At 47.4% G+C, this 22178-nt stretch overlaps 1 protein-coding gene and 1 non-coding gene across 3 annotated transcripts in view; one reads left to right on the plus strand and one right to left on the minus strand.

Annotated features, from left to right (window-relative positions):
- Positions 1–22178, plus strand: part of LOC135391871 (voltage-dependent T-type calcium channel subunit alpha-1G-like) — a 292030-nt gene that overhangs the window by 1056 nt on the left and 268796 nt on the right. The window lies entirely within an intron of this gene.
- Positions 9928–10000, minus strand: Trnaa-ggc (transfer RNA alanine (anticodon GGC)). Its single transcript has one exon. It is a non-coding gene; the product is annotated as a tRNA-Ala (tRNA).

Here is a 22178-nt window from a genome sequence, read left to right on the forward strand (position 1 = left end):
TTCCCGAACTGTAGGTGCGTTTACATGAATGGGACAAAAGCGTATCGTGTCGACTTATGGCAACAAATCCTCACCGACTAGGCCAAGTCAACTAATCCACTGTTCGGGATAGGTGCGAGGGGGTGCGACAACTCCATACAATGCGCTTTTGTAGCATACATGTACAGATACTGTAGTATCTCGTACAACTTACTTGAGGCCAACTTTGCTTTTGGAAGTGTTCTGCTGCGCGATTGGAAAACATGTGAGTACAGTACTTGTCTTGCAGAGCAATTTCCTTAAGAGCGGTGGATAAGTACGCATCGGATGCTGAAGATTAGCTGGGCATCCTATCTAGTCCTCTGCAGTTCAGGATGTGGTACAGAAGGCGTACTTGGGTTCTAAGATGCCTATCAACTTAAAATATGCATGTGTTCAATATCCTTCTATTGCGACCCTGCTTACGTCAGGCTATCAAAGTATTGCATAATGCACTCTACATTGCGTAAGCCCGGTCCAGATTCAGTGCTTTGTGAACAACGCAGCATTATTAACATTCCTTCCTTCACATTCCGGTGTTGTCCCACCATTTCTAGCCGTTACGTTCTTAGTTCTTAGCCCTAGTCGTGCTAGACCTAATGGCATTAGAATTAGAATTGGATAATCTAGCTCGATTAGATCCGCGATTAGATTAGACGAGCTCGCCTTCTGGTTTGTACATGTCCAAAGTGAGCATCGTGTCTCAGTCTATTGCACAGTGAATGTGACGCTCATCTCTTGAAGTAAACACCTCACCTGCTCAATTGAAATGGATAAATTCAAACTAAAGCGGGTTTGGGATATCAATCCATGCGCTTCACATAACCGAATAAGCCACTATATAAGCCTTTTAGCGTGTCCACAAAGCTCAGCGCATCCGGTACTTTATCCCTGCGTATGTGAAACCCCGATGCCACCTACGATCGTCTGCGCATTTTAATCTGCCATATATCCATGGTCCGTCTCACGTCGTTTTGCTCTCAACGCTATAGTAGTGTGAGTCATCACCAGACAGTCGAGACCACCTGTTACATCACTGCTTGCGTGTCGGCGTCGCCGAATTCTGCAATGACTGCGTCGTTTGCAAATCGCGCGGCATTAAGCTTAATACGTGCTTCGTATATATATATATATATATATATATATATCCCATTTCCAATGTCGTTGTCACATGGGCTAGACTCCGCGTCGCTTTCCAAACGACTTCTTGAACAAGAACGTTGTTGTTACGACAAGAACGTTGCAGCGTTTATAACACCGATCCCATCTTGGACTTGCACGTCGACCATGTTAGAAACATAGGCGATGTGTCGAAAGACTCTTTTTGTCTCGGGTATTACGAATACTTTTGTCGTCATGGTAAAGCTGCTTGTCAACATGAGGGAGCATCGCTTTACAAATGTGTCAGACAGACGTTGATGCTGTATGGTTCCGTTCTAGGAAGAATTTTGCAACAACGATAGAAAGGCAGTTAGCGATCACCTGTAAGTGTTTTGTGTTCCCTTCAATTATTGATGTTTCTTTTCTTTCTTGGTGAAGTAATAGTGGATACTTCTCATCAGGCAGAGGTCTTAATTTCGCTAGGACGTTTGCTCATCGATAACTTTGTGAACCAGACTTGCGTTTTAACAATAAAGATGGAGAGCACAAGAGCTAATTTGAATACCGTACAGTCTAGAATATTATTTCATTTATTTATCTAGAAAACCGACATTGCCATGAGTTTGACTTCGCTCGAAATTGGGCATTTTGTGTAAGAAACCATGTCATGGAGCATCTATCCTCGTCAGCGATATGCCTGTTGAGGAAGCTAAAGCTCGATAGCAATTGTAGCAATTGCACTATTTTCTTTTATTCCTCCTTTTTTTAAGGAAATCATGAAGAAATTCCGGGCCTTCGGAGACCAGGTTCTTGCAAGAACTCTGGAACGTGTTGCACACGGCAGCATTGTGCGATTCGATAAGCGAACAATAGTTCGATCAATCATGCTCAATTGTGCAGCGCTACCACAATGTCTGGTGGTATTTTCCGATGTCCCTTCTTTTGTCGAAACTGACACAATGTGTTCTGTGCTCGACTGTGGTCTATTGGGTACACCTTTCTGGAAAAGCTCCATCGGACATTGAGATGGTTTCCGTGGGCTTCATGATGAATGTTGACAACAAACTGCAGAGCGTTGTTGTCGCAAACAGTTGACGTGCAAGCATATTCGGCAGAGAGTACAACAACAACAACACACGCAACAAAAGAAGAAGAAAAACCACAAGCAAGGTTGGACTTGCACTTTTGTGAGCAAGGTTGGTACGAAGGATTTTTTTTCGTTGTTCTTCAGTCTATCATGCAAGTCATCGGAGTATAATGTGCTCCACGCCTGCCTATGTTTATCACAATATACTGGACCCTGGCCTCACGGCGAGCTTCAGTATATCGGCCCGAATACAGTGACATCCGGCACAGGCATCTTCGACATCTTCACGTGAATCGTGCACCTTCTTGATTTTGACCATCGGTCGCAGTTCCCCTGCATATTGACGCACTTGGAAAGTCCGCGTTACAGAGACACTGTGTCGAAAAATTCGGACAAGTGGCCCTCTACAGCTCCACAAACTCACTCCTTAATTTGCTCGAACAGATGTGCCTGATATGATATGATTGGGAGTATATTTACACGTTAGGTGAGTCAGCCTCTAGTTGTGTGGTGACATGTGGCACGTGCGTCAGGGTAGGATATTGTGCCTAATCTTAGCTTTAGGTAGCTTCCAGTGACTGAGCCTACTTGCACTTTCTGTACATTCTGCTGTGTTTTCGCTCTGCATTGGGGATTTCTAGAGAGGTGACTGCACTACCCTTCAAGAGGCTCGCTCTTTCCACAGTGTTCTCGCTTCTTATCGGGGATCGCTAGAGCTTTCTGCACCACCTTTCACGAGGCCCGCACTTTCCGCCATAATCCCGCTCCGCATCGGAAATCTGTAGAGCTTAGTTCACCACCTTTCAAGTGACCCGCTCTTTCCGCCATATCCCCGCTCCGCATTGGAAATGCGAGAGCGTAATGCACCATTTTTCAAGAGACCCGCTCTTTCCGCCATATTCCCGCTCCGCATCGGGAGTCTCTAGAGCCTAGTGCACGACCTTTCAAGTGACCAGCTTTTTCCATCGTATTCTCGCTCCGCATCGGGAATCTTTAGAGCCTAGTCCACCACCTGTCAAGTGACCAGCTTTTTCCATCGTATTCTCGCTCCGCATCGGGAATCTTTAGAGCCTAGTCCACCACCTGTCAAGTGACCCGCTCTTTCCGCCGTATTCACGCTCCGTGTCGGGGATCCCTAGAGCGTAGTCCACTTCAAGGTCTTCTCGTTGATTATCGAAGCGCATTCTACCACGGTGCATTCTCTCGTCGTTCCGTCCACTCAAGGCCGCGTTAGACCACCTTCCAGTAGCCCTTGAGTGCCCATGTGAGCTTCAAACAGAGCGGACCACTAGGGCGACATTGGTGCTGACTTCGTAGGGTACATCGTTAGTTTAAGAGAAAAACAGACAGATTATACAACAGAGACGGTTGCTGACCGAAGAAGAGAGGCTCCCTTGAAGCGCACTCTGCGCAGGGGCACCTCTGGGCGGAGCGGGAATACTGCGAATAGTACACGAAAGAAGACAAAGGGGTCACACAAAAAGAAATAGGGGTGATAGGGCGAAAGTCATAGATAGGGGTGATAGGGCGAAAGTCGTTGGATCCAAAGTTCAACCTTTCTGGCTATGGAGACAGCGATCAGAAGTCACCTTTATGTCATCGCGAAGACTATCAACGCTTCATCTTCTACCTTTCATTGAGATCTATAACCTGAGATTCAATTTTCGATGCGACACTTCTGCTTTCCTACCTATAGGGCCCTTTAATTGCCTTTTCCACACACTTGCCATCCTTACGATTGCCCTAGTCCCTCCTAAATTGTCGTTAAAAACGACGTCATCCTTTAATGGTGCTACTTGCGTAACCCTCATCACTCTTACGAAATCAGCGTCGACTAGTTTGGGAATAGGGACAACCACAGCAGAGCAATCATCGCATGTTCGACCGATCCGATTGCCCTAACTAGATTTCACGCCCTACACCTGGGGGAATTGCCTTCAAACTGCGGCATATTGAATCACTGCCTGGAGCCGGTTTCAATTTCCCTCTATCCTGTTGTCGCATAATTGGAATTGATGCGCAGTATACTGGGACAACAGGTTTGTCACTGCAGAATGATAACTTGTGTAGGTATGAAAAGAAGTTAGTTGTAGCGAAACGTCGTTAGCCTTGTGGCAATGCTTGCCATGGAGCTTATAGTTTCTGTGACACTTTTTTTTTTTTTTTTTCAGAGCGGTGCAGAAAGTGGCTACAGAGAAAGTACAAACAAAAAGACAACTGTGTCATTCGTCGAAGTTTGAGTCATTCGTTGTTTCTCGCTATGTGTGTATTTCCTCTGTAACCACACGCTGCACCCCTCTGATGAACTTCGAAACTTGCTTTGTATAGCCTGGTCAAGGAAGCAAAGGTGGGTTTCACGGTGTGATTAGGTGCACTAAGAAATATTAAATATACGTATGATCCAGATCCTGTGACCCGGATCGCATGCTGGCCATTATATGATACAGATGTGCATCTATGGACAGCTGAAGTATCAACGGTCATCCTCTTTCTAACTTTTGCTAAAAATTTCGACCATTGTAACCAACTATGTAAGCTTTGTAATCGGATACCGAACTGACCCTTATGTACTGGCCAAGGAAAAGCCGACGATGTAATCACGACCAACCATCAAGCGCTGGAGAATGGTTGGATGATATCCGGTGACCACAAACAGGAAACTTCCTTGTCGGTGGTAGCGTGTTCGAGTACAGAAAAGCGGCGCGGACGTTGTGTAATAGGGCCGCGCGAATATTATATATTATATATATAGTGATCACTTATATAGATCGTGTCACTTCCCTACGCCAGGCTGACGAGTCCCAAGCCAGCTGTACTTGGCTGGGAGTGCACGATCAAATTGTAAACATATGCTCAACGTGCAGCTACAGAGCTTCGGCTATTTACCCTTTGTGTATATTATAATAATATGTATAATATATAATAATAATATAATAATAAATAACAAATATATATATAAATATAATATAATATATAATAATAATATATAATAATAATAATATATATATTATAATATTGGTATTTTTCGAATGCAGAAGGGAAGAATTGTGCATTCGACTCGTGCTCTGAATCAAACACACATATTCGAGATTTCAAATCGAAGGAACGTCTCTTTCAAACCGAATCTATTCGAATAGAATCGAACATATACGCCGTAAGCCCGAAAACAACAAAAAGAAGAGGTGTACAAGAAAAACGAGTGCTGCTTCGTGCGAACATTCGTATGCATATACCACCACGTATACATACGTCGTATGTTCGTTTATGCATATGCTTCAGTTTCGGTTTCGGTTTCGGTTATCATTCCGTTCGGTTATGACACTATTCGCTTCACATTTGCTGCGATTACATATCTATTGACAGGTAGTTCTCCTGCTTGATGACAATAGGCACGTGTCTACTGACATCGTGTTCGCGTTCGGTTTTAAAATGATTACTCGCACAGCGCCGTAGAGTTTGTCACTTCAGCACTCATCACCCTTCTGGGCAACGTAGGACTTCGGTAATCACTTTCAGGGTCCATCATTACGTCCTCTATCATTATACCGGCCGCCATGGGGTAGAGTGACGAAATATCCCAATCGTCATTATTAAATGTATGAAGCAGAAGCAACGAAACGGCCCGTGCGACTTTCATCCTTCAGCTTTCGTAACCGCAACCAAACTTTCAAAGCGAAAGACACAGCACCATAGTACATTTACTTTTGTAAGTTTTGAAACATTCCTCCACCCTCGATCTGCAGACAGCTCGTGTTTGTGTGTCGGCTTCTGTGTGCTGGCGCGCGCGTGTGTGTCTTTTCACATTTCACATTGCTAATGTTATTATTTTTGAGAGCACGGCACCAACGTAAACAGTGTCCTGAAAGACGGGTTCAGGAATGTAAAGAAAACACTGGCGTCGTTTGCAGCCCCCGTTCTTTCATCGTGAACGGAACTTGTTTGACTTAGAAGGAAGGGGAGGGGGGGGGGAGAGGGAAAGAGGGTTACAGAACTGTCTCAGTTTCATATTTACTTTTACAGTCGTTATATTTACTTTGCCATTTTTCCTCGATCGACACGTCTTCGAGGAATTGGTATCGCTCCTTGCAAGGTCTTTGATCCGTTTTGAGCCTCATGTTGTTTTAACATGAGAGACATTCCCTGTATTCTGTCGCCGTGCTGGCGCTTTCCTCCTTTCTTTCTTCCCCCTTTTTCCCTTTTTTGTTTGTGTGTGTGTGCGCGCGTGCTTGCTTCGGGTGTCGGGACGAATTTTCCAGCATTAAAATAATAATAAAAACGCAGTGGGGTCATATATATTTTTTCCCTCAGTTTTCGGAATCCGTAACTATGGCGCGGTTTGAGATCATTTCAACACAATAAGCATGTTGGCAATGCGATATATTTATTAAACAAAATATCCGTCTCACGTTGGGAAGGTCAATTCGTCAGAGTCTTCGTCATGTTGAGCATGGAGTACTAATTCCAAGCGCGCGTCATTATGTATGCCAGCTGAAGCTGACATTTGGCAGAAATCTTTCAAAAGGGCGGAGACCCGTGCTCGCTTTCCCTTTTCCTCTTTTTTTTTCGCTCTCTCTCTCTCTTTCCTCGTTGCTTGTTCTATTTTCTGTGTGTCGTGGGCAATTCTGTAGGGCAGATGATCTGATTGGCATACACGCTCGCATAGCGCGGTAACGATGAAGATGGACAATGGGATACCTAATAGAGGTTTCTGATTGGACGGAAACGCAGCAGACCACTTTTGCGGCTTCTGTCGGCTTTATTCCTTGCTTTTGTCTATGGATGTATTGCAGAAGACTCGCCTGCTACGTATAACACGCAATCTGCGTCAGCGTGTTACTCTACACGGAATCAGTTTTGTATCAGCACAATTTTTTGGTTAATTTTCTTGCGGCGACGCTTTAAATACATCCTTCGTGTGAAAACTACACCATAAGTCAGCATCTCTTCTGCGCGTTTTCTATTCTTTCTTGTGCCGACATTCTACGACCACGAGGAGGTCCTATACTACGCAGGCCGACGTAGGTAGTAGTTAGCTCTCAGTGAGTTCTACATGCGGTTCGCGGGGATTGTGAGATCCGGGTGAACCTCAGAAAGAAATATACCGATATTTTTTCTGAAAAATTCGGTGGGAATTCCAGAAAAACACCCGAACAGGCACAACGAATGCAGGGGTACAAAACTCGTGTCCACCGTGAAGCCCTGGGACGGACGGTGAATGTGGATTGTCAATCCTCCTACACGAGACTGAACACACCCGTCCCCATTTTTGTTCCACCCACGTGTGAAGGACCGCGTGACCTGCATTCCCGAATATCAACCCGCTACACACATGCAGGAGGAACGCACCCGTAATCTTAGTCCCTTATTCCTTTCATAACCCGATTTACCCGGGGGAATAAAACAACTTCCGTAATTCCCGATTTTTTTTTTTTTTTTTGAAAACCCGGTACACGTATTCTAGCTCGTTATAGGAGTTTCATCCGGCATTCAACCGCCACCCCGCGAGGCGCCGCTCTTTTCCTTAATTCCCGATTTTGTCCGTGCTGTATTGGCGCCGAGAAGTTTGGGTGATGCCCCCTGGTGTTCACTGAACGAACCGTGTCGTGGGGATGTCCCCGGGCAGTATTCGCATATTGCATTGCGTACCAAGGCATTGCACGTGTAAGAGGCTGTCCAGAGTTGATATTTCCTGGTGATTCATGACGAAAGCGACATATGTGTTCCAAGTAAGTCGCATTTTCGTTCCAATATGACAGTTTTTACTGTAAGTAACAGAAACGAAACCGAAACGGGGATCCCCACCAAGAGGCGGCACAGTGGCGCCCCTAGTGAGGGTCTCGCCGCCAATAGCTACGCGTACTAAATCATCCGTATCGTTAATTCCCGAATCGCTCCATGTCTTACTTCCGAAATATGCCCCCGCAACATTCCAATGCGCGCACACGGGCAGAAGACAAGGGCTTGCATTACGCCGCAGCACCCTCGCTAATACCCTCTCCTTATATCTTTTACCCGGTTTTCACGCGAACGACTTCGCACGCAGGCATGAATATGAATCCTAACTTCATCCTTTCTGGATTCCTTCCTTCATCCCGGGCGGGCGATGAAAAGGAATCCTCCCTTACTGTCGATTTTTGATATGGACTTTCCGCTCTATGAACTTTCCGCTCTCCTCCTATGAACGCCCTCTTCTCCTATCGATTCCCCCCATTTTTTCTTCCTTTTCGTTCCTTCTTTCCTTAGTTTAACTCTCGGCATTTTTATCGCTATCTTCACGTCTCCAGTGACACGAGCGTTGAGCCGATCGCGGCAGCAACTTCGCGGTCCTAGCGACTTCTAGATGGGGAGGAAGAAGGGAGGATGTATCCAAGGAAGTAAATAACTCAAACGAGAAAGTGCGTACTTTGTGAAGAAGGGTAGAGAAAGATAAATGTGTACGTATTCTGATGGGAGAGGTCCATTTCCGGTTCCGTTCTTGATTCTTGTCATTCTGTCTCTCCCCTTTCATTTTTTCTCTTCTTTCTATATGTCGTTCGCGTTCGTTCGCTGACGTCACTCTCCAGCGTTGAAATTTTTTTCTTTTTCATTCTCCCTTTTCCGCTTGCGCGGTTGCGGCAGACTGGGTGGGACTGGTAGTTGTCGGTCAAGTTATTGACCCTCGAGTGGCTACAGAAGATGACAGATGGAACGGCCCGAATCGATGTGGGTCTCCGGTAAAATCAACAATCAGTGGTCGTGCCCTCAAACTGTTGTAGGGAGTTTAAAAACAGATGTTCTTGACCTTGTTTTAAGGAAGCAAAGAAGAGACGTCACCGCATTGCTCGAAAGCCTGCTTCATTCGTCACGCAGCCTTTCAGGAGTCACCAGGGAAAATATTTCCCGTGTATGGCGCCTTATCGCTTGCGCAATTAAATTTACACAAACACCCTCCTCCCCTCTGAAAAAGCAGCCACGAGCGAGGCGGCGTGACCTTGGATGTCCGGCGGGATCTCGTGGCGTGACGTAGTCAGGCCCGTGTGACGTAGCACCAGCGTGGGAAGAAGCTGAGGAGTCTCATTTCTCGCTAAAAATTCGTCTCCTACCAACAAGGCGCAGCGCTATACTTGCGGGGAACTCTCCACGTCATGGAGTGACGTCAGCAGCACTCGAGCTCTCTGAGAGTGTTGACGGGTTTCCAGAGGGTGTGCACATCAAAAGACTTCAAGCGCATGGGGGTTACAGGTCAGCTAGGGTCACCGTTCTTGCGCATGTTACTTGTTGCGCAATATGCCGCAGTAGAAAAAAAAAAAACATGTGTGCGCCTCACTGCTCCTTTAACAACGCTTTGTCATTGTAAGACATTCCTTCTTTCGGGCTAATCACCAATGTTTCCGCCTGCACCGACCAAGAAAACACATACACGCATTTAATTTTATCATTTTAAACATTTAATTAGCGGATGCCGTGGTTTGATTTGCGTATAGAAAGGGGGAGCACGCTATATTTCACGTTCTCTGTTGAACTGGGAAACACAAAAGGGGTGAACCCACTTTGTCCCCGTGCTCCCCAACGAAACTATCTTGTAGAACATAGTAGAAGAACGCAAGCTAGCTGGTGTATGTCACTTGTAGAAGACATGGCCCCGAGTTTGGGGTAAAGACGCTGACGACACGAAGCAGACAGCACCAGACTCAAACCAAACAAATGGCATTTGATGAAAGGTGAAAGTCACTGAAAAGGTTAGCCAGCTGTGGGACTCGAACCCACATCTTCTGGATTGCCGGTCCAGGGCTCTACCAATTGAGCTAAGCTAACACATCAGTTCTTTCATGTTCAAATGGCATTTGCTGGCAAATGACAAAGGGTAAGTCGTGGACTCCTGTGTACGAGGTTACCACAACACTGTAACCGTATACAGTAGGAGGCACATTGAGGCGAGGGGAAAGGGGACACAACGCAAGAGCGGAAATTTGAGAAGAATGGTTGGTGAGGGGTGCTTAGACGAATCTTCTTCGATAGCGCTTACTCTATAGGGCTTGCGGTTAGAAACCAAGAAGGAATGGTGACTGATGGAAAAAAGACAGAAAGACAAAGTCAGCTTCAGTGAGAGGACCTTAACGCAAGACTCCAGATTATCGGTCAAAGGGACCGGCAATTACTAGACACTGACACCGCCCTCTCGTCACTCTTCCAAGGCGAACGGAACGGGGCGATGCACGCCCTGACACCTTTTCTGGTACTTTCTTACTTTCCCTCTTTCGTAGTCGTTCAGAAACCTTAAAGGTGCAGTAAAAGTCATTTCCAGAAATATTTCGTTCTTGTGTCCGGCGTATTGTACAACAAGCAATAGATACAATAAACAACGATGATCGTAGACGCGTAGTGCATGAGATTAGTATTTTGATTAGTACACGCCGTCTTGAAACCCCTCCACTCCGCTAGAGAGCGCGTAAACGAATACGCGATGCTGACGTCACTTCGTGACGTGGCGAGTCCGGCGCAGGTAGCGCCGCACCCTGTACGTAGCGAACGAATTTTCAGTGAGAAACGACACCTCGCGACGGCTCGCGAAGCTGATGCTACGTCACATGGACCTGATTACGTCAGGCCAGGAGGTTGACCCAAACATTCTCGGTCACGCCGCACCGCACACGGCCGGTTTTTGTGGACGTTTTACAGCGTCATCTGTTAAGGGCAGACCCGGGCTCCAAGAGCGCCCCATAAGGCCCATAGTTTGAGATAATTCACACAACACTAGGCACACGACCAACGAAATTGCGACATTTGAGACATTCCTCTTTGGCTCGCCTTTCGGCCGGCCCTGGCTACCATCGACTTCTACTGGTTTGCATGCCTGCCGCCGTTATTTGGCATTCAAAATAACTAAAGTGACATTTGGGTAAAAGAAACATTTATTTGACACAGAGTACTGATTCATAGATCTGATACATGTGTCCACAGCGGGTACAAAGCCCACTGCGTTGAGCTTGCTGGCACATTGTAACTAAGTCTTGAAACAAAACGGACACACTGTTCAATTCCTGTAAAGACCCAGTCTCATGAGTGCGTATCACTTCATGATGAGCATCTTCTTTCGCTGCTTGCAGTGCACATTACAGCGAAACGTAAAGTGCGTGTGTTGCACGTAGTCCTGTCTTTGTTGTCAGTCCTCGAAATGCGACGGCGCCTGAACGTGTTCTTCACGCTCCAACTCATGATAACATTCCAATTCCACTTGATAGCAACACCAGAACGCGGAACACACGTGGACGCCGTGCTACTTCGAAACTATGCCGAAACGGCCGAGACGCTGCACGGACTTGCGCGTTTACAAAGTGTGATTTCAAAACATTGTCGACCAATCGGAGCACGCCAATGGGCTTGCGACGTGGTGACTGGGCGCAGTGGTACATATTCTACTGCCGCGATGGCGGATAGCTCAGCAGGACAGGGCAGGACAGGGCAGACCACAGGGGTGACACAAACCCGCCATTGTCGTAAATATCCTCAATCCTTGCCCTGGTCACTCGTCGTATCAAACGCCATCTTGGGACCATGTGACTATGTTTACATATCGTTTTAGCGCGTGTCGGCATATTCCGATCGGCACAAACTGAAGAGTCGAACGTATTTCCCCAGCATGAACTATACGGCGCTTCTTCCGCGACATAGTACCCATTTCTACTCAGTTTAAGCAAACCGCATCGGCTCAGCGCGCCATAATGCCGGGTCGTCAACGCATCTTTGGAAGCGGTCAACAGTACGACGTCTTATGAACAAAACGGCGCTTTTAATGCGAGATTATCGGATGAAAATAATTACCGAGGTCGAAAGACGCCCGAAACGGTTCACTGAAACAGTAAACGCTTTGTTTACAGACGATTTTGCGGCCGGTCACGGGCGCGGCCATCTTTAAGGCCACGTGTGCGTTGAGGTTTGCTGTGACGTGCAACCGGGACCTGTCCAGAATACATTGCGTTCGCCCAGCACCCCTTTTTCAGTGGAGCAATATACTGAATGCCACCCCTGTGGGGCAGACCCTCCCGACATCTCGTGGCCTTCCGCAGAAAACCCCCGTCACGTGACCCCAGCAGAGGGAATTCTCAATACGCTGAACTGCCATTTCTTGCTCGCTTCTTGCTGTAGGCAGATGAAACTTGGCACGCAAATTGGAAATGCCCCTGGCTCTGGCCTCGTTGACCGCCATTAGCGTGCTACGCTTATTGTGAACGGCGCGCCGCTTTATGTACATCTATAAAAACGTGGCCGTCAAGCGGTCCACCGGCGCCATCTTGACGTCGAGCAATACAAAAATTGATTCCTCTATCACGTATCAATATTTCCCGCGCCAATCTCAACATACGTGGGAACTATCGTACGAAGTCTGGACGCGGGGGATATTTTACAGCGTCAGTTTCGAAGGCACGACCGCATTGACCGACAGACATCGTGTGATGATGAACCATTATTATATTATCAAGAACCATTATACATTGATTCGCACACAGCTGGCGCTGAAAATCGTGTTACAGTTGCGTCACCGTCCCTTCAATTCGTTTGTAACTTGAATTGCGCACTAACGAGACAGCGTTAGTGCAAAAATATTCTGCATGGTCACTCCTGACAGGCTGCTTGATGGATGAAGCAGGGCACGTAGGAATACTAAATATCACTTCTAGCCTGTTCCATTACGCGCTGTGCATGACGCACAGATGTTGATGCTCGCTTCGTTTCTTAATTACCTCCTCGTACGCACATGTATTTGATCTGACGCTTTCGACAAATCACCTCCTTCCACGCCGAGTTTGGGGGGGTGGCGCGCGTTCACCGGCTGTGCTGTCTGAGGTTTTTCCTGGGTTTTCCAGCTGACTTTCCAGACAAGTGACAACGTAGTTCCCCCCGAAGTCGGCCCAGGACGCATACTAACTTCCCTGTCCCCCACTCCTTCCTGCTGTCGTCTCTAAATCTGTCCACATCGGAACGCCGCACATAGCCACAGTCGCTTCGCGGCGCTAACGCAAAATATTTGTTTAAATGTCACTTGTCGTTCTTGCTCTTTCTTTTACAAATCAATCAATCAACCGTTCCTGCATTTGGTGGTGGTGGTGGTGATGGTGAAAGGGCTCGCTGTTGTCGGACTCACAAATGTGAGCAACGTCACGACTGACGCCCTGGGGGAATGTGCGTCCTGGGCCGACTTCTGAGGGAACTGTGCCGACATATGCCTGAAAGCGACTGAGGAAAACCCAGGAAAAACCCCAGACAGCACAGCCGGCACCGGGATTCCTCCTCTTGAGAAACACGATTACTCACGCTTTCGCCAATCATCTCACATTCAATGCATGGGCATGTCCCCGGTCGACACGAGGCCCCAAATGCCCAAAACTATTCTCGACCATATAAACAGCCTAGGCCGGGGCACCGTTACCTCGCCCAAGACGTCCACAACTCCCATAAAGAAAGCCCATATCCACTACAGCACGCTTCCGTAGGCCTAATTGCTTCTTCACACAACGGACACCAGAGGGCAGTGGTGCAGGCAGCAGCAACAGATGTCGCTTTCGATGGGGTTGTCCTCCTTTCTCGCCGCATCGAGTGGACAGTGGATCACGGTTGGTTGGATTCTCTGAGATTGATCGCCAGGGGGCCTTTGGTGCACTTCTGTCTGTCTGGTTGTATCGGCTTCCAAAGAAATACTTTTCCGTGTCCGTCTGGTTCGCTTGTTTGATTTTATGGTCAATATATTTATGGTTCCTCGTTCTTTTATCGTCAGCTGCATTTGTTCGGCTTTAGGTGGGTGTAGAGTCGTTATTTTGGTGGCTAGCTCTTTCCGGAGTTCTTGTTTGACCCCGTGAGGATTAGTGCCCGAGGAAAGGGTTCAGTATATATTTTTTTATAGAGAGGTTAGTTAGGCGGGAGTCCCATAGCTTCATGCGATCAGCGACAGCAAAGCAGCAGCGGTGCGGCAGCAGCAACACGGCAACCTGGCAGCAGATCAGCTTTCTGCTGCCGCGACTCTGCTGCTAGAGGCATCCCAGCTTCGTTTTGAATTAGCGGCAGCAGCGGCGTAGCAGGCCCAAAACATGTTGGCAACTACGGTATTGTTTACGTTTCGAACATTCCGAAGGCGTACGCAGTAGCTAAGCCTTTTAGTACACACACGTAGGAATGGAATCCTAGACCATTGGAATGGTGAAAGGCGTTTGCGTGTGAGATATATTGTGGATTTGTAGCTCATAAGTGGACTTTGAAATTTATTGCGGTGGTGGTCTGAGCCTCATATTACCTGAGTGGCTATTCGTTGTTGTGTAGTCAATTTCGTGACATTCAACGTAGGTTCGTCCTCTCGTTCCTGTTGAAATAAAGCTGTCTAACGAAAACAAAAGGCCCCTTCTGCTAGTCGTCGCTAGTTTCTGCCTGTTTTCATAAGGTAACGAGTTCATTGTCTATCTCTATCGAACCTTTCTGTTGTCTGAACCTTGTATCTTTCTATCGAGCCCTTTTCAAGGGTCAGTTTCATTTACAACAGCCTAACTCGCAAATCGTCGAGCTCCACGGGAAATGTGGTTGGTATGGTTTTCACGCAGCATGGACGTGGAAGTAATTTGCTTGTACGTTATCAGGTCACGGGTTATAGTAAAGTACTTAGCAGAAAACAAGCGAACATGTTATCTGCAACTCTTGTACAACATATGTTTCACGCTGGTTTGGTCGAATGAACTGATTATGTCCTGAAAGCGCACTTCATGCGGTACCAATGAGGAAACACTCACACCAAACCACTGGCAATCACAAGCGTGTTCAGTTCTTCAGAAACAAATCACGGAACAACCGGACACAAACCTCCAGCCGTCGCCGCCCTGTCAACTCTAAACACCGTCGAACGAAAACAACACCAACGAACCTCCTGATTGGCTCGCGAGACCGGCTGCCCAGGCTGCAGATACACAGGGCAACACAGCAACCACAAATTCGGATATGGGAGCAGCAGGGAATTCGTGCGGCTCGGCAGCGCTGCTGCTCTCACGCAGTGCTATGGGACCGCTCGTGTCGCTGCAGCTCTGCTGCTGCTGCTGAAATCGAGGCTATGGGACCCCGCCTTTGCGGTTTGTGAAGTGAGCAGTCATAGGAAGTGCTGCCGCGCAGTCTGCAGCATTGAACTATCTTGTAAATTTCAATGTAAGCTTCCACCTCAGGTATTGTAACTTAATGTTCACAGCTCATCTTCTGAATATTGCAAGAAAGCCAGCAAAGCGACGCAGCGCAAGAGACAAGCTCATTGGGCAGGCAGAAAAGAACTAAAAAACGTGGCGGCGTCCTTAACCCATTGTTGCCACACGGGTAGTGTTTTTCTATCAATTTGGCGTCATATAAGACACAACGCCAATCTGACTGACACACACCAGGCAGTCTGGTATCAAATTACGGTAGGCACGGCATGAAAACGGCGGTACCCCAGCACGACGGGTACGCGCCCCGTTCAAAGTATGGTAGATCCTGGCGTGCACTGCGGCACCTGTCCACCCTGCGATAGCGAGCTGCACATGATGTCACACACGCGGATGTGGGCGTGGCAAATTGGTTCGCGGAGCAGATTTCACTGTGTACATGGGAACTTGTGGCTACACCAGTAAGGAGCTGCACATGACGTCACACACGCGGATGTGGGCGTGGCAAATACGTTCGCGGAGCAGATTTCAGTGTGCACGCGGGAACTTGTGACTACATCAGTAAGGAGCTGCGCATGACGTCACACACGGGGACGTGGGCGTGGCAAATACGTTCGCGGAGAAGATTCAAGTGTGCACGCGGGAACTTGTGACTACATCAGTAAGGAGCTGCACATGACGTCATACACCCGGATGTGGGCGTGGCAAATACGTTCGCGGAGCAGATTACAGCGTGCACGCGGGAACTTGTGACTACATAGGTAAGGTTTCTAACCCTTTTTCTGTAAGAAGTTTTAGTAGGTAGGAAGGTAGCTGTTCCGGAAACATAGGAAGCGAATTGCGCTGGTTCTTTCAAGCGGACGACACAATGCTTTTTTTTAGCTTCGATTTGACACCGTTCTTTATCGTAATGTTTTCGTGGAGGGCTTCCAGTCTACTAAAACTAGCAAGTGTCTCCCGCAAAGTACATGCTCCTTAACGATAACCCGTGAAGGGCTGAAACGTTTAAGAGATCATGTCATCGCACGAGATGCTCGGTTAATGTGCCAGATTTCACTTCAAGTGAATTCTAGCTGTTTTCTTTGGAGAGTTCCAACGGCTAAACTGCACTGTAAAAAATCTCACCGTAAAAAAAAAAGAAAAGAAAACGGGCAAATGCACGGAAAGTTGGCTGCCAAACATTGGCATGGTTTTTTTTTTTTTTTACGGTGGCCCCGTATAAGTTGTGCCCGTGAAAAAATACTGCATTGTCCAGTAATTTTAAAAAACTGGCATATGCAATGTAGCATTTCTGCGCTGTGGTCGTTACGTGTCACCGTGGTCACCGTTTTACGCAGTTTTCGCCGTATTTGTAATTACGGTAACACGCCGTCGAGAGTTACTATTAAACGCCCGTAGAAATCACAGTATTTTTTTACAGTGTGCATAGTCAGTGAAGAGCGCCTTTGTGATCTGCTGTGCTACGTTACAATACCTTCGTGGGAACCGTCGAACTCTGTTTGTCTTTTCAACAGAAATATTTGCTAGCTCACTGGAAATCTACTTCTAAATCTAAAGTCATGTAAATCTACTTCACGTTACCATCGTTATTTTACATTTGTTCTAAACTCTTTTTGCCCTACGAGAAACACCCGAGATGTAGCCTTTTGTGGGACGTTCTCTGATACATTTCGTTGTTCTAATCGTACACTGCATTCCACGTCCTAACGTTCTGCGTTATCGCGTTTGTGTCGTTGAACGAAGTTGGAGGAAATTAGCCACCTTGAACCGAGACGCGTTCCGAACTTGTGATCGGAAGTTAAAGATATTGCACATCCTTTCGGAGTTTAAGTAAGAACACATGTTAAAGGGGTAGCGGTACTTTGACATGTGTGGTTGGTTACATCATGCCCGCATTGTTCTGCACGCCAAAGTATTAATGGGGGAAAAAATCACGGGACGGTTATCGTTGTGTAACGCGAGACAGGACACTGCACCGTCGCCATTGTGCCGTCATTTTAACCGCCCAATTCTAGTCGAAACAGTGCATAGTAAGTCACTCAACGGCAGCACTGTGAGATCATGTGTGTTTTTTGTAACATCCCACTCTTTGTTTTCCGAGTATCAGCACGGTTTTCGGCGTGGGTACTCCACTGTTACACAGCTTATAGAGTTTGTCCACAGCCTGGCAACTGGCATTAATTGGAACAAACAAACAGATGTTATATTCACTGATGTTAGCAAGGCGTTTGACCTTGTATGCCACCGTAAACTACTGTTAAAATTGCAGTCCTTGCTGAAGAACTCGAAAATTGTATCATGGATTAAGGATTACCGTTCATGTCGATCACAGAGTGTTTTTTTATAACCAGTGTACTTCCGCAGGTGCCCATGTGATCTCTGGCGTCCCAGAAGGGTCTGTGTTGGGAACGCTGCTCTTTTCACTGTTTATTAATTACATTGCTAAGGATGTTCCAGCAGAGATAAGGCCTTACGCAGATGACTGCGTCATCTGTAAAGAGGTGACTTCACATAGTGATCAATTATTACTCCAAGAGTCTTTAGATAGAATCACTGCGTGGTGCAACACGTGGGGCAAGCTCATTAACTTCGGAAAATGTGCCAAAATGACATTTACACGCCGTTATTCTCCGCTCCTTTTTGACTATAAAATTGACCATTCGGTTATAGCATCGGTCGACAGTTACAAATACCTGGGTGTTATCCTTAACCCCAAATTGTCCCGGTCACGACATATAGAAATTATCTGTTCCGAAGCGCTGAAGAAGGTTGGCTATTTGAGGATGACATTAAAATTTGCTACATATGAAATTAGGTTACTTGCATACAAAACGCTAATACGCACGGTCCTGGAATATGCATGCGAAGTGTGGGACCCATATACAATAAGTCTGATGTTGCTAAACTTGACTCGGTCCAAAATAAGGCAGTACGTTTTATATTATCGCGTTACGATCCATAGTTTTCACCAAGCGCAGCACTTCGTGATCTTGACATTACTCTACTAAAGGTTCGACGGCGTGCTCGTCGCCTTGCCTTAGAACATTTCATTCTATTATTAATGGTAATGCAAGAATTCTTTTTAGCAAATATTTATCATACGCTGGAACATCCTCACTCAGAAGCTCTCATCAGCTAAATATTGACCCCATTTGTACCCGTGTTGACGTTTTTAAGTATAGCTTTTTTCCTCGTTGCGTTGAAGACTGGAACGCTCTGGATGGTTCTGTCCGCCAATTCTCCTGTGAATGGTTCTTTGATGCACTCCTGCAATAACCCGTTAAAGGGGTTGCAGTATGTTTAAATAAATAAATAAATCATTCGTGAACCACAGGCGATCGCATACCGAGCCCAAACTGTACCCAAATGAGCTCTCCTGAATAGACCTCTACCCGAGAAACGTCATGTTAACATTAACACGTTGTATCGTCATGACGATACAACGTGTTAAGAAACACACGTTTCTCGGCGTCATAATCAACGGAAACCTAACGTGGACAGATCAAGTGAAGGCACTCACGGAGGCTACAAAGAAATACATCAACATAATGAAGTTGCTCGGTAGACCCCGCAGGGGCAACAGGAAAGCACTTCACTCCCTCCACACGGGGCTCGTCCGACAAACCATAGCTCACAGCATCCCTCATCTTCGTCGTCTCTCCCCAACCCAAGAAGGACACCTGCAGCGCATACTTAGTCGAAGCCTCCGAATATGCCTAGTGTCCTTAGCCTTATGCCTAGTCCTTATGCCTCCTAGTCCTTATGTCCTAGCCTAGTCCTTATGCCTGTCCGAGTCCTTAGGACCGTAAGGACAGCACTTGTGCTGGCAGAAGCAAGAAAGCCCCCATCCAAGTGCTAAGGAAACAAGAGACGAAGCGGCACCTGATACGTCTCCTCACCAGGCACACGGCTCACCCGCCTGATCCAGAAGATCCATAGAAGACATAAATATCCAATACATGGAGCACTTGCATACATCGAACGATGCTTGCCGAAGCGTATGGTTCACAGTCATAACCAGGTTATTGCCCCTTGGCTGTTGTCACCCCCACCAACCCACACAGAAATCCCTCGTATTTAGAAAAAAAAAGGACAAACGCCATGTCTGGCCCTCAAGACACTTTCTATGGCCCACCTTGAGCAACAGTTTCCAGACTCAACACACATCTACACGGACGGCTCCTCCGCTAACGGAAGGTCATCGAGTGCTTTCACTGTAAAAGGCTTCACCAAGGGATACCGCCTGTCGCACGCAACAGCTTCCACTGCTGCAGAACAACAAGTCATACCAAAAGCTCTCCGCCACATCGACAGCTCCCCAGCACAAAAGTGGGTATTCTGCTCAGACTCGAAAGCCGCCCTGGCCGCTGTCACCAAGCAGGATACGGACGATCAAATGGTGTACCACATCTACAAAGCATACACATCTGCAGTGGGGAGGGGGCACACCATCTCTCTCCAGTGGATACCTTCCCGCTGCGGAATACCAGGAAATGAAGTAGCTGACCAGGCAGCAAAGGATGCACTGGGTAAAACCATGTTATCGGCAATACCTTTCACAAAATCGGACTCCAAGACATTCCTCCACAAATCGACAATGAGACGGTCCAAGAAAAGCTGGAAACAAGCACTCCGGCACACATATTTCCTGTCTCATATAGACCCCGACCATCACGGCAATCATTCCACATGACATCGACCGAAGCCTCCACACGGCTATTCACCGGATTCGACTCGGCGCGCTATATACTGCCACCACCCAATTCCAACTCGGTATTGTGGCCTCAAGACTGTGCAACATCTGCAAAGTGCCCCCAGGACACGTTACACGTACTTATACAGTGCGCAGAACAAGAACACGCAAGGGAAAGACTGTCCCAGGCACTTCAAACACTGGACAAAACACCATTCTCTTACTGCAAAGTAATGGGAAGATGGCCTACAAGAGAACAAGACATGAAGGCACTCAAGGCATTGTGTGTCTACCTAAAGGAAAGCCGTATATACTGCCGCTACTAGCAGCCTCACATATCATAAACCTCAAAACCACCTAAATGAGATGGAGCTGCAGGCGCGCTTAGGGCAGCCACCCTGCTCCAAGTCTTCCCCCTTTTTTCTTTTTTTAGCAGTTAGTTACTACTACTACTACGTTGGTAGACAGACTGAAACCGAAACAAATCGGAAGGGGAGGGCTGGGTTCCACGTATGGACACTTGTTCACTGCCTCCTATTGAAAGAAAAGTAGGACCGAAGGTCGCGTCCCTTTCAGGGACCATCGTAATCCCCTCAAGACCGTGGCTTTCGGGCGCGACCTTGTTCGCCCCTAGCTTCGAGCGTAGTTCAACTCTACCAGATTGGTGGCGCTGTCGAAGACTATGACGTCATTCGTTTACAAAGAGGGAGAGGTCTATTGCCTAGTGAAGCCCTTCGTGGCACCTTCGGCTTTCGCTTGCCTCTGACGCCTCTTTGCCTCTGCTTCGGCGGCAAGCGCTTGTTGCTGTCTTGTCCAACGCTGCACTCTCTTGTTTGCGGCCTCGGCTGCACGACTAGCTGGATCTTCGCTAGAACTGCGCTTGCGTTCGCGTTCTCGCCTCAACGCTTCTGCGACAGTAGGATCTGGTATCTCCGTGGCGCCTAAAGCAGAATCAATAAGGGTGTGCTGTACTCAAGCGCCATGCTAATGTTGTCCTCGCAGTCTTCGTCACTAACACTGTATTCGCTTTTCCCTCTGCGGACGACGCCGACGACGCCACCCCGGGACACAACGCACTAACAGCTGTCGCTGTAAAATAAGAACCATGTCCTCGAACACACGTACGTCTCATCTTCTGATGTCACAGCAGTGAGGGTTCCCGCTCTCCGCGTATTTTAAGTCTACATTCCCCCCCAATTGGTAGTCGCAAGCACGTGACCCCTTTCGCGCATCCTCATTGGTGGAGACGCCTGCAAAGTTGTCACGGCCGGATGAGTTTCGCCATTCGGGGTTCCTGTAAAAATTGGAATACAGGATCTCATCGATTCAAATAATTGGCTTTGACATTTACCTCAAGTAATTTTGGGACGAAGTGACGTAACCACTCCAAGGACCAAATTCTACGAAACTACGAGAAAATTATGTACGTTCTTTGCAGGAAGTCCGTTTTAAAGTATCCTGAGTGCTATCCGAACGCCACCTATGTTTCGCATTAGGTATAATCCGGCGACTGTGCTCTCAGGATTAAATCGAAAGCACTCCGCGAGAGCTTTCTCAAATCGCTTTAAAAGGCTTAATAAATCGGAAGCTGGCAACAACGACAACGAGAGTTGGATGGATGAGACTCACAACCAACAATGACACACTTTTTTCGACATCCAGGAGGGTCAGGTTGGGGAGAGGTGATTACCGAGAGAGGTGCGGTAGTGTGCGAGCTTGCTTGTCCATCACTTCTAGTTTCATTGTTTGACTTCAGGTTCGTCTTTAACGATGCATATCATGTGACCTAGAGCAGTTCGTATTCTGCATCCCATATCCGCTGCGACAGTTTCTCTCTGCGCAGGGGAGGGGGAATCACGTGACGAGGTACCTATCCAATCACAAGATAGCAGTGAGGGGGTATTTGTAGACAGACATTGTTCTCCGCAGGGATCCGCAGACGAAATTACGTGCGCGTCACCTTGAAATGTTACCCCCTAACTTGGGAGGTGGACCAATGAGGTCGCTGCAGGGCAGTAGGGGAGAGAGGGAAACTGCAGAGCTGCGCAGACAGCCAACCTACTAACCAGCCTACCGGCATAGAGTATTTGTGTGCGCATTCACTCACTCAATCAGACTGGTGCGATCGTGC

The sequence above is a fragment of the Ornithodoros turicata genome, chromosome 4 (assembly GCF_037126465.1).
Source record: "Ornithodoros turicata isolate Travis chromosome 4, ASM3712646v1, whole genome shotgun sequence".
NCBI lineage: Eukaryota > Metazoa > Arthropoda > Arachnida > Ixodida > Argasidae > Ornithodoros > Ornithodoros turicata.